Here is an 11,635-nt window from a genome sequence, read left to right as displayed (position 1 = left end):
CCAGCCGCCCGGGAGACCTCGTGCGGAGCCCCGAGGGGGGGCGCTCCCGCCCGGCCCACTCGACCCCCTAGATCCCGGAGCCCCCGCTCGCAGCAGCCCTCCGCTGGGGCAGGACCGCTCCGTCTGCCAGTTAGAAAACCGAGGCTCCAAGCTGGACAGGTTTCTGACGCCCCCAGACCGTCCTTGTGGCCCCCTCCGCACCAGCGCAGGGACGGGCCGCGGTCCCAGCCCTGCCCCGACCCACGGGTGCACCCACCGGTTCCCTCCTTTGGAACGGGGAGGCCCAGGAGATTCCCTGCCCATGCCCCCCCCCTCCGCAAAGCCAGCCTAGGCTCAAGGGCGGGAGAAGCCACTGACCCTGCCCCTTCCCACACACACCTGCACAGACGGCCCTCTGTCCCTCTCCTGGGGGGAGGGGGGTCTATCTGGCCCCCCAGATTAGCTCCTGGGGGCATCCGAGTCCTCAGCCAGCTGCCAGGCCAGCATCCCTGCCGCTGCCCCACACCCAGAGGGGCCCTGGACGCTGATCAGCCTGGCCTGGGCCTCCTGAGCCCACCCTGCAGGTAACAGGATCAGAGGGATGAGAGCCTGGCTGGCCAAGTTGGTTCCAATCTGTAGGACCCTGTGCCCAGGGCAGGCTCCGGACCCTTCCTTGTGACTACATCGTCATTCTGGCCAAGGGCTCAGTGGTCCCCCTGGGAGCCCTAGCCGATGTCACCTGATGATACGAATCTGAGGGACCTGGTCACTAGAAAGCCTGGTGCACTCTGCATCCCCCCCCAGACCACACCTCCCAACCACAGAGGGGGCGCTGGGAGAGGTCAGCAGAGCACAGGGTTTGTGGCCCGACAGCCTCACCAAGGGAAAGCAAGGAGCTCTCTGAGCCCGGCTGCAGGCAGCCCCGGGGGGTGGAAGCCAACGGTGGCGCCCATGGGGGGCTGGCCCTCCGGCCGGGTGTAGGGCCTGCAATGCCCGATCCCTCAGGCTGCACTGTGGCCCTGACCACAACTTTGCCCGCTCTGGCCCCGTTGCTTTCATCCCAGCCTTGCGTTACCAGGTCACAGCAGAGTACATTTAATTCCCAGACACACAGAGGTGAGGTGGAGCCCAGAGCACTCCGGTACCTGTGCACTTGGTCCTGCCCCCAGCCACATGCCCGCAGGCACCTCTCCAGTGGGTGCTGCTTGCTGAGTGCCACCGGTGAATCCTTGCCACAGCGACACAGGAGGTGTGTCCTCCATTGTACAAGTGGGGAACCTGAGGCCAGACTGAGAGCCAGCAGGGGCTGAGGCTCGTCACCATGCTCGCACCCTTCCTCCAGAGTCCTTGCATGCAGCAGCTCCCAGACCAGGAAGAGTTCCCTCCACAGGGCCACCTCACATCAAACGGCGAGTCATGTGGCACTGGCCATTGGTCTGAGGTCTGAGCTAGGATCTCAGCTCCTGGGTGGCTATAATGATCCGGGACAGCAGGCTGACCAACCTGCTGACGATTGTGACCCCATTTTCCTGTAGGATCAAAGTCCCCTCCTGAGGGCAGTTGGGGACAGTCATTCTGGGGCACAAATGCACATAGGAGGGAACAGGGAGCTGGTATTGCCATGTGGAGGATTCTGGCGCCAGGATCCTCTCCAGCTGCCAGCTCGGATGTTTCTGGCTGCTCTGGGCTGGCACCTGGGCCTCCCACCTGCCCACAGGTTTGGGTGTTGAGAGCCCCCCCGCTCTGGGCCACAGGCAGGATACGTGTGCTCCCAGTCAGTACCTGGGCCAGCACCCTCCTCGTGGGCCACACAGCCTGTGGGACGGCTCCCGGGCGTTGGCTGGGGCGGGGCGGGGTGGGCCAGGGCTGAGGGGGCTCAGGACAGGCGGCGACTGGGGCTAGGCGGCAGGCGGGTCCGCCCAGCAGGATGCGGCTCATTCCTCAGGCTGGAGACAGGGGGTTTGGTGAGGCACATTTATCAGGATGTGGGCAGGTGCAGGACAGTGTGCGGGACAGTGTGCGGGACAGTGTGCGGGACAGTGCGTCTCCCAGGAGGGCAGGTATGAGCCATTTCCACCCAGGGCCCAAAGGGTGAGAGAGGGAGGGCTCATGACAGTTGGTGAGGGGTCAGTGGGGAGGGCAGCCAGCCCTGGGGGCCGACCTCTGCGGGGGAAGCCAGAGACCATGTGGGAAGAGCTTGGTCACACACTGTCCTCCTCTCATGCTCTCCACCAGCCAGTTCCGGGGGGCCCAGCAGGGGTGCAGACAGGATAGGCCATTTGAGCCCCACTGATCTGAGCTCCCTCAGGCTTTCTGGAGATGGAGAGTAGGCATGGTCTGCTCTCGAGGCTAAACAGATCTGTCACCCCCCCACCGCACCCCCGGGCTGGCTTCTGCTTGCATCGCCCTCCTCAGACACGCCACTCATAGGATATGGCCTTCTTCGAGCTCAGGCAGCCCACCACGCTCCTCCAGGGATGGCACCGCTGCGGGGCTGCCTCACCCCCACCCCCACCCTGGGGACCAGCGCTCACAGTCAGCATGTCAGGCATGAGAAGGCTCTCCCAGCTGCGTGACCTTGGCCCAGCCCCTTGGCCTCTCTGGGCTCAGTGCAGCCTGTAGACAAGCCAGATGCTGATGATTCCTGGGCTAGGTCAGCTGGTCACTGTTTCTCCTTTGTCCACCTCTCCTATCCCTTGAGAGGGCCAGTCGGGGCCCTCACGGGCAGGGTGGAATTTTCACTCAAACCTCCACGTTTAGGGGATCCCTGGGTGGCTCAGCGGTTTAGCGCCTGCCTTCGGCCCAGGGCGCGATCCTGGAGTCCCGGGATCGAGTCCTGGCCTGGAGCCTGCTTCTCCCTCCACCTGTGTCTCTGCCTCTCTCTCTCTCTCTGTGTCTATCATGAATAAATTAATTAATTAATTAAAAAAAAAACCCTCCACGTTTAACTAAGGGGACCCTTCTGCTGTGGCTGGTCCTGGGCTGATAGGGACACAGCTCAACCTCCTTAGAAAGCCGCTGCTTGCGCGGGCTCCTGTCCTGGAGAGACAGGCTTGTGGTGGCTTTGCTTGGGCAGCCCAGAGGGGTACCCACAGGCATGCAGTAGCCCCAGGGCCTTCCCGGGGAGGTGTGGGGAAGCAAGAGAATGGTCTCTGTTGCATACATTCTGGACCCCTCCAGGGCAGTGCAAGGAGAGACCTGGAAGGAAGCTCAAAGTTCCTGCGGCAAACCTTCGCCTGCCACCCAGGCGCTGCTCCAATGTGACCCTTCCCCAGCCCTCTGAGTGGGTGGCAGGGAATGTGGTCCTAGTGCCAGGGAGCTGGGGGGCGCCGGCCTGCCATCTGCCCACACCGCAGAGGGTGGCTGCCTGCCCGAGGCCTGCGACGACTCTGTGCCAGGCGTGCTGAGTGCATCGTTCCATTCTGTCCTGTGGTGTAGACACCGCCACCACTACCCATTTTACAGACGGGAAAACAGAGGTGGACCCACCCACCTCTTAGAAGCCCATCCGAGGGCCACCTCTGCCCACAGCCACTGCTTCCCCTACAAGCCCCTCATCATCCCCGATCTCACGGCTTCAGAGGGCGTCTTGGTCTTGTGTCATCAGCCTTACACACCCCCCCCCCCCCAGGAGTCCCTCTGCCCAACTTTGGTGCATATTAAGCCATAATTCATCAGCTTCCTCATCTCTTATTTATTAAAGCCACACACAGCAGCAACTGGAACCATTACAGGGAAGGCTGACCCCTGGCTGCATCCTGAGGAATCCCACCGGTCTGCTCATCTCCAAATGCCTCCGACCTCTGCACTGAACAGGGGCCTCCTCCCACAGGACAGAGCCCCGGATCCTGGAATGCTAGATGTGTCCTTCAGGCCATGTGCACCTTCCACCTCCAAGAGGCTGCTGAGGACCGTGGATGAAGCATATCCATTGCACAGCGGTGGCTCTCGCCGCACCGCCTTTCCCTTCTCCCCAGCCCCCTTGCTGCTGACCTGGAGCCCCTGTGACAGGCCCCAGGATGACAGCCTGAGCCTGGAGAGGGGAGGAGATGCAGGCTGAGTGGGACATGCATTGCTGGCACCTGGTCCCCGAGGCTAGATCTGCCCCTTCTCCAGGCTTCCAAAGAGAGGCATGAGACCCCAGGGCTCCCTGGTGGTCACCGAGGGGGGAGCTCAGAGTCTTCTAGTAGGTGCAGTAGGTTGGTGGTCTCTCAGCTAGGATGAGTAAGATACTTCTGGTCCCTGAGGGCCCAAAATATGGTACAGGGGTAGAGCTCTGGAAGGTGGGGTCCCCAGGCTGTGCCCAAGGCGTCAGCGCTTGATTCTTGCCCCTCCTCCACCCCTGCAAGGAATGTGCATCCTTCTAGAGCCACCCACCCAGCAGTGACAGCTAAATTGGGATGCGCTGTTCACACTAGGAGCCCAGAGGGCAGTCAAAACCGGGTCGGGGAGGCACCTGGTGAGGGGACCTGGGAGCACCCAATGGGCTAGGGAAGGCAGGAGTAGGCATGGCCACAGCTGCTGGAGTGGACGTGAGTGGAGGGCAGGGCAGAAATCACAGGCCCATTCTGGGGCCACAGTGAGGGGTCTTCCACTGGGCTCCGACTCAGTGTCCAGTCTTGCTCTACCTACGGCTCCCTGGGCCCCTGAGCCCCTCCTCTGGGCTGCCATGACCACAGGGATGCAAATGTGCTCCATTTCCCAGAGGGAGAGGTTGAGGGCAGAGAAGGGCCAGCCCCCCACCCTGCTTGGAGCTCAGAGCTCCCACCCAAAGGACACTGTGGAGGACCCCTTCGCCTTCTTCCCTTCAGTGCCTTCATCTGCTCTCTTGCTCAGTCATTTTAGTCATTGAGCAAACATGCCGGGAGGCCAATCCCAGATACCCTCATAGCTCAGCTAGATTCCTATTCCTCCCACTGTATCTCACCGTATCCAGTGAGGGAAACTGAGCCCCAGGGGGCACAGCTTTGTCCTGGATCACTCAGCTAGTAAGCTCAAAATAAAGGGTATATCTATGCTGCTTGGTCACCCAGAAGCCCACAGGGACTGATGCACCAATGGAGTAGGCAATTGGGACAGAGTGTCCCTGGCACCCCACATTCTGCTGGGTGACTCAGCTCAAGCTCTCCGGGCTTTGGCCCCCATCAAGTGGCTCTGCACCTCAAGAGCCACAGGACAGAGAGTTGTTCTGGGTAAGGATAGCAGAGCTTTCACCCCATGCCCTGGCCTATTCTGGACTGAGCTTTTCCCTGACCTCTGCCCAGGGTCACAGGCAAGGAGAAGGGCGGTGGCTAAGACATGGTCTTGAGGTGAGACAGAGTTCTCTCTGGCTGGTCTTGGAGACTGGGGCCCCGGGCTGGGACTCCCTGTGCACAGGACCCAAGTTTTCTCATCTGTTCAATGGGCTGTCACCCAGTGCCTTGCACGGGAGTTGAAGGGCACGATTTTGGTGCCTGGTGTGAGGAGGGGCTCTGAGACAGTGGCAGCAGGCGGGCCTCTGAGACTGGGGTATTTTTAGCCAGGATTCCTGCTGACGGTCCAGGCTGGCCGAGGTTTGTTGCCAGCCACAGAGGCGCTTCTCCCAGCCTGCATCAGGACATCTGGGGTCTGCCCACCTCAGCCTGGCCCCTGCTCAGTACCCTTGCCTTACCAGCCCACCCAAGTGGCTGGTTTCTCCAGGTAAAGCTCTCTCGGGTCAGCCACCGTGGAAGCTGGGCCTGGGCTCCAGGGGTGCCACCGGGCAAGGGAGGCCTGGGCGCAGAACCATGGGCAGCCCATATCCTGGGTGCGAGTCTCTCAGCCACCACTCTTGGGCAGCCTGGGGGGTCAGGTTTCTGGAAGGTTCCAATCAGCTCCCAGGCCCCAGGCCCCAGGCTCTGGGCTGAGCACGCACAAGGTCTACTGGCTGCTGCCTTCCGCCTGCCCGTAGGCAGTTTCTGGAATGCGCGCCCGGCACAGTGACCACAGCCGCCTTCCCAGGGCCTGGATCCTCTGCCTGACATGCCTGCCCAGTGCTGCTCTGGCCACTGGGCCAGGCTCACTCTGCTCAGGGGCATGTGATAGAACGACCCACATTTGGGCCCAAAGAACCCCATGGCTGCCTCCCTTTCCGCAGGCAAGTGAGGACACCCAGATGGTAGGTCCTCTCCCTCCTCCAGTCCCTGGAGACACTGTCCTTCCAAGGCCGGGGCCAGGCCCCAGCCCAGCACCCTGGACAGCACCGCGCCTGCGCACTCCTTGGGGGTGGGGGGTGGGGGGCGCCCAGGGCAACTAGAAGAACCCAACCCCGCCCCGGCGCTGCGTCTTCTCTGGCCCTGCTGAAGTTCTAACTGCTTGTTCTCTGAATAAATCGAGAGGCCCTGCCAAAGCAATTCTGAAGTTCACATGAAAGAATATGTGAGCAAAGAAACCCAGGAAAAAATTTTAAAAATAAGCTAACCGAGGTAGACCAGCCATGTGGGATCCTAAAATATGTTCTAGAACCACAATAATTAACACAGCCCATGGACAGTCAGATGACGGGAAGGAAAATCCAGCAAAAGACTCCAGTGCAAGTAGGAGAAGCGAGCAGGTGAAGTCCAGGAGGGATAAATGGATTTTTCAATAATTCAAAATATGGAATAAATATACAGTCTTGGGACAACTAAACAGACATTTGGAGGAAACGTTTGGATACCTACCTCACTCCTTGACACCAAAATAAGTTCCAAATGGATCAAAGCTTTAAAAAGGAAAGACGAAACTGTAAAACTACTAGGAAGGATAAAAAAAAAATCTGTAATTTTGAATCATTCTAAGAATTACACAAAACCTAGAAGCCATAAAACAAAGGGTGGATATATTCACTCTCATGAAAATAAAAGGCAGATGCATGGTGGGGGGCACAGAGTAAAAAGATAAATAAGAAACCAGGAATATAGGTGACTCATTTCACAGAGGGCCGCTGCTTGTTATAACGCAAGTAATTCTTACAAAGAATAGACCTAAGAAAAAGACCTACAACCCAAGAGAAAAATGGACCAAGACCTGAAGTGAACCCATAAAAACAGGTTCAACTTCGCTTGAAATGAGAAAGATGTACATTTAAATTACAGTGAAATGCAGCTCCCCCAGCCCCCCCCCTCCATGAGGCAGCAGAGCTCATCAAGGTAGGGGACTCGCTCTGGTGAGAGAGGGGGCACCTGCAGTTACTGGGGGAAGGAGGAGACAACTGCATGTGTGTCTGGGGGTGAGGGCAGGGGACATCCCCAGGTATGGCTGTGGGGAGTGAGGGAGGGGACATCTGTAGGTAGGGCTTGGGGAGTGATGAGGGGGACACCCACATGTATTGCTTGGGGGGGGAGGGGATACCTGAAGATAGTCTGAGGGTGTCAAGTGGCTGGAGATGGGGAGGGAGGGAGACGATTCTTCGTGCCCCTTTTTATTCCACATTACAGGCTGGGAGATCCAAAATAGGAAATAAAGCATTATTTTAAAATAAAGCAAATGACACCGTCTCATCCAGCCTGCCACCACAGACAAGGCGGCAGGTGGGGGCTCGCCGGGCTGTCCCACCTGTGTGGAGCTGCAGAAGAGCACCTGTAAGCACCTGCTCCCCCTTTGTCTTCATTTGGCACCCTGCTGGCCGAGGCCTGCTTTCTTTAGTCTCTCCTCTTGCATCTGGGGAGCCGTGCCAGATGCAAGCGGGACTGCCCTGGCGGGCTCCCAGCCCTCCGTGCCCCTCCTCATTGTGTCTAGTCAGCTTCACCCATGTCACATTATCAGCCCCAGCCGTCCCCACGTGTCACAGGTGGCCAGCAAATCCCAGGCTTCCCACACGCTGGAACTCCCAGCCTCAGTTTGCCTGATGGCAAAATGGGGTGAGATTTACTGCACAGGAGGGAGAATTAACAGGAACAGGGAGGACAAGAGGAGTGGAATGTAGGGGGAACAGCACCCCTGAGGGGGATCCCAGGACAGGTCAAGGATCCCTGAGTTTTCAGGGCCTACCTAGGGACAATGGTCTGGGAGGTGCAGAGAGCCGGTCAGTTGGGAGAAGGGAAAAGTGATCCAGGAGGGCTGCCTGGAGGAGCCAGATTGCTGCTTCCTAGGTGCTGAGTCAGGGTGGCCAAGGCTGAGTGCCCTTTGTGCAGGGACTCACCTGCCTACCTCTGCCTGCCCAGCCCTCATCTACTCATGTCCGAGGAGGGGATGCCTGACAAGCTGGTGCTCTGGGCAGCCCTCGGGCTGAGCTTCAGGGACCAGACTGATTTGAGAGCAGCTCTCAGTGAAGCAGAGCATGTGGCTCTCCCCTGCCCCATAACTCACCAGCTTGTCTTGTCCTGGCAGAGCTTTCTGGGGAAAAGGTCACCTTTTCAGTGGAGGCGGAGCTGGAGGTGGGAGGATGGCAGCACCAGTTGTGGGGAGTAAGAACCGGGGAGGCATGTCCATGAGTGACTCCACTTGCCAGGTCAGGAAACCACAGGCTGTGTGCTCCCTCCTCCCCCCAGGCCCCAGGACAGGGACACCCTGTCTGGGGGGCCCAGACTTCTGGGAGCAGGGGGTCCGGCCACCAAAAGCATCTGGCCACAACTGAAATCAGGAGGAAGGCTCGGCTGCATGCCTGAGCAGGGGTGTGGATGAGGCAGCAGCCTGGGCCCATGTCACAGATGAAGAAACTGAGGCCCAGGAAGGTCTCGCTGGGAGCAAGGAGTGGGGAAGAGCAAGAAGCCAGATGTATGGTGGGTCCCTTTGTCTCCTCTGCCCAGGCCTGCCTCCTGAGGAAGCCCCTGAGATGCCTGAGCCCGGGCCCTCACGGTGCTGGGGGACGTAGCCGCTGGAGGCTCAGCCAGCCAACCACTCTTCTATGTTCCTTTGTGCTTGGGGGGTTTCAGTGACTAAAAATCAGATCCTGGTGCAGAAAAAGGACATCAGGTAAGAGCTAAGGAAATAGGAATAAAGTGTGGGCTTTGGCTGATAATCATATATGAACATGGGTCCATCAGCTGCAGATCCTAACGTGAGATGTGAACTGGGTGTGTGATATATGGGAACTCCCGTACGATCGTCTCGATTTTTCTATAAATATAAAGCCGTTCTAAAATAAAAAGTTATAAAAAAAAAAATAAAAAGATAGGTCTGTTAGCAAAAATCTGGGATATACAGAATTGAGCACTGGGATCACACTCCCTCCAGTGGTGACCCAGACTCTGGCTCAGGCGGTTTGCATGTGCCCAGTTTTCACCCTCTGGGGCCTAGTCCCACAGCACCCTCCTCTGCTCCCCACACTGACACCTGCCCCGCCCGGAACATGCTCTGGATTTCTCTTCCTGGCAGTGGAGGCCCCTGGGTACAATCCATCCATCCATCCATCCATCCATCCATCCATTGCACACTGCTGGACGTGGGGCTGAGTTCTGAGTTAGTATTTTAGTCTGGCTCTTACTCTGCAGAGGGTATCTCTGTACCTAGGACCCTGCCCAGGCCCCTTTTCCGGTGGGCTGAGGTCAGCCCCTCCTCTGTGAGTGACCCCATGTGCAGATGGCAGAAGGAGGGGGTGGCCCCATCTGAGCTCCCAGGAGGTGGGGGCAGTGGGCTCAGACCCAGCGGGTTCTTCCCTGCGAGGCTGTGTGGTGTCTCACAGCCTGTCCGGCCTCCTTCCATTTCTTCTATGGAAAGTAGCATGTGTAGGGGGACCCCCAGGCCTGAGGGTCAGACAGGCTGGCTTCAAAACTCCACACTAGAGCCTTACCCGTTCCTGGCTGGGTGACCTTGGCAGAACAGGCGCCATTTAGCTCTCTTGAAGCATTAGGGGAGGAGGCTCATGGTGCCCAGCCAACTGTGCCTACCCAAGGAGGGGCCAGGAGGGGTTCTGCTCATTGGGCCCAGGAGCCCCCATTAGCCCTGGTGATATGTGTGAGCTCATATATGGGGGCGCCTGAGCAATCAGGGCTGGACCTGGGGAAGGGCCCAGCTCTCTTAGTGATCTGCTCTGTTCCAGGCCTGAGGAAAGACCATGCTGGAGAGGCCCCTAGAGTCAGGCCGAGCCTCCTCCCTTCCAGGCACATCCTGGGACCCAGGTCAGGCCCACCGGAGGCTCATGTGGTGTCTCAGTTTGTCAGGGCTCCTATAACAAGATACCACCGGCTGGGTGGTTTATAAACAGCATAAAGTTATTGATCCCAGTTCTGGAGGCTGGAGTCTCCAGTCAGGTGCTAGCACTGTCGGGTGAGGGCCCTCTTCTGGGTCATAGGCTTCTTGTGTCCTCAGAGGGCAGAAGGCACAAGAGCCCTCTCTGGAGTTTCTTTTATAAGGTCACTAATCCCAACTATGGGGGCTCCACCCTCTGCTTAAGCACCCCCAGGGGCCCCACCTCCTGGTACCATCGTCTTTCGGGTTAAGATTTCGACATATGTCGACGCCTGGGTGGCTCAGCAGTTTAGCACCTGCCTTCGACCCAGGGCGTGATCCTGGAGTCCCGGGATCGAGTCCCACATTGGGCTCCCTTCATGGAGCCTGCTTCTCCCTCTGCCTCTCTCTCTCTCTCTCTCTCTCTCTCTCTCAATGTGTCTCTCATGAATAAATAAATAAAATCTTTTTTAAAAAAGATCTCAACATATGAATCTGGAGGGTACACATCCAGGCTGCAGCAGAGCCTGATGGGCAGGGGCTCCAAGCATCAGTCAGCCCAGCTGACTCAGCCTCAGGTCGAGAAGTGGGGCCACTGACATGTTCTTTCTCTTTATGAAGCCTGGAGGCCTCAGCTGGGGCACGCCTGCCCTGAGGCACATGTGTCCACTCAAACGCCGATGTTTGGACCCGAGACACTAGCAGGCAGTGCTTGGAGGCTCCTGTGGTCCTCTGTCTGCTAGGATTGGGCTCAGTGGTATCATTGGACACCTTGAGCTTGCGTTTTGGACACTGGTCATGAGGGAACTCTGTACTGACAGTGGACATCTGACTATCCCCAGTTCCTTCCAGAAGTGAGAACTTGCTCCCAGGAGGTTAAGGTAAACCATGGAGGGTCACCTGGCTGCTGTCCTGGGACAGCACCCAGCAAAGCTGCCCGGCTTCTGCTGTCTCCTGTCACAAACCCGCACAACCAGGTTTGTTGGTGTCCACACCCTTTGTCAAGGAAGGTGGGTGCAAAGCCCAAGCCCGGGGGAGCTAGCCCAGGGTGCAGCCAGCTCTCCTGCTTTTCTCTGACTTCCTTCTCTCCATCTGTGAACTCCCAGGGAAGGGCCAGCTTGGTCCGGTCTGCCTGGGGATGGGGGCAAGGGGAAGGTCTGTGACTGGCCACCCTCGCCAGAGTTCCAGGATTGGAGCAAAGGGCCAGAGTCTCCCCAAATAAATGGGGCATCCTGTTCCTGGCACCGCACATCTGTGGGTATTTGTTAAAGGCTAGATGGCCACTTCCATCTGCAGGAGAGGAAACTGAGGCTTGAAGTGGTCCCAGACGTGCCTGAATGCTGCACCGAGTGGCACTGAATCCCGAATGGCCGCCTCTCTGTCTGCCACACCAGAGTGGGTGGGAGGGAGTGGCTGCAACCAGCAAATTCTGCTGTAGATTTTTCTAGTTGCAGGAGTCAGAGGAGATGATTAAAGGTGGATTGAGGGGAGATAAAAAGTGTGAGTGATGCACAGGACGAGGAGAAAGTGAGAGAGCCTCAAAGACCCT

The sequence above is a fragment of the Canis lupus genome, chromosome 26 (genome assembly GCF_011100685.1).
Source record: "Canis lupus familiaris isolate Mischka breed German Shepherd chromosome 26, alternate assembly UU_Cfam_GSD_1.0, whole genome shotgun sequence".
Classification (NCBI taxonomy): Eukaryota; Metazoa; Chordata; class Mammalia; order Carnivora; family Canidae; genus Canis; species Canis lupus.
This window is presented reverse-complemented; position numbering follows the sequence as displayed.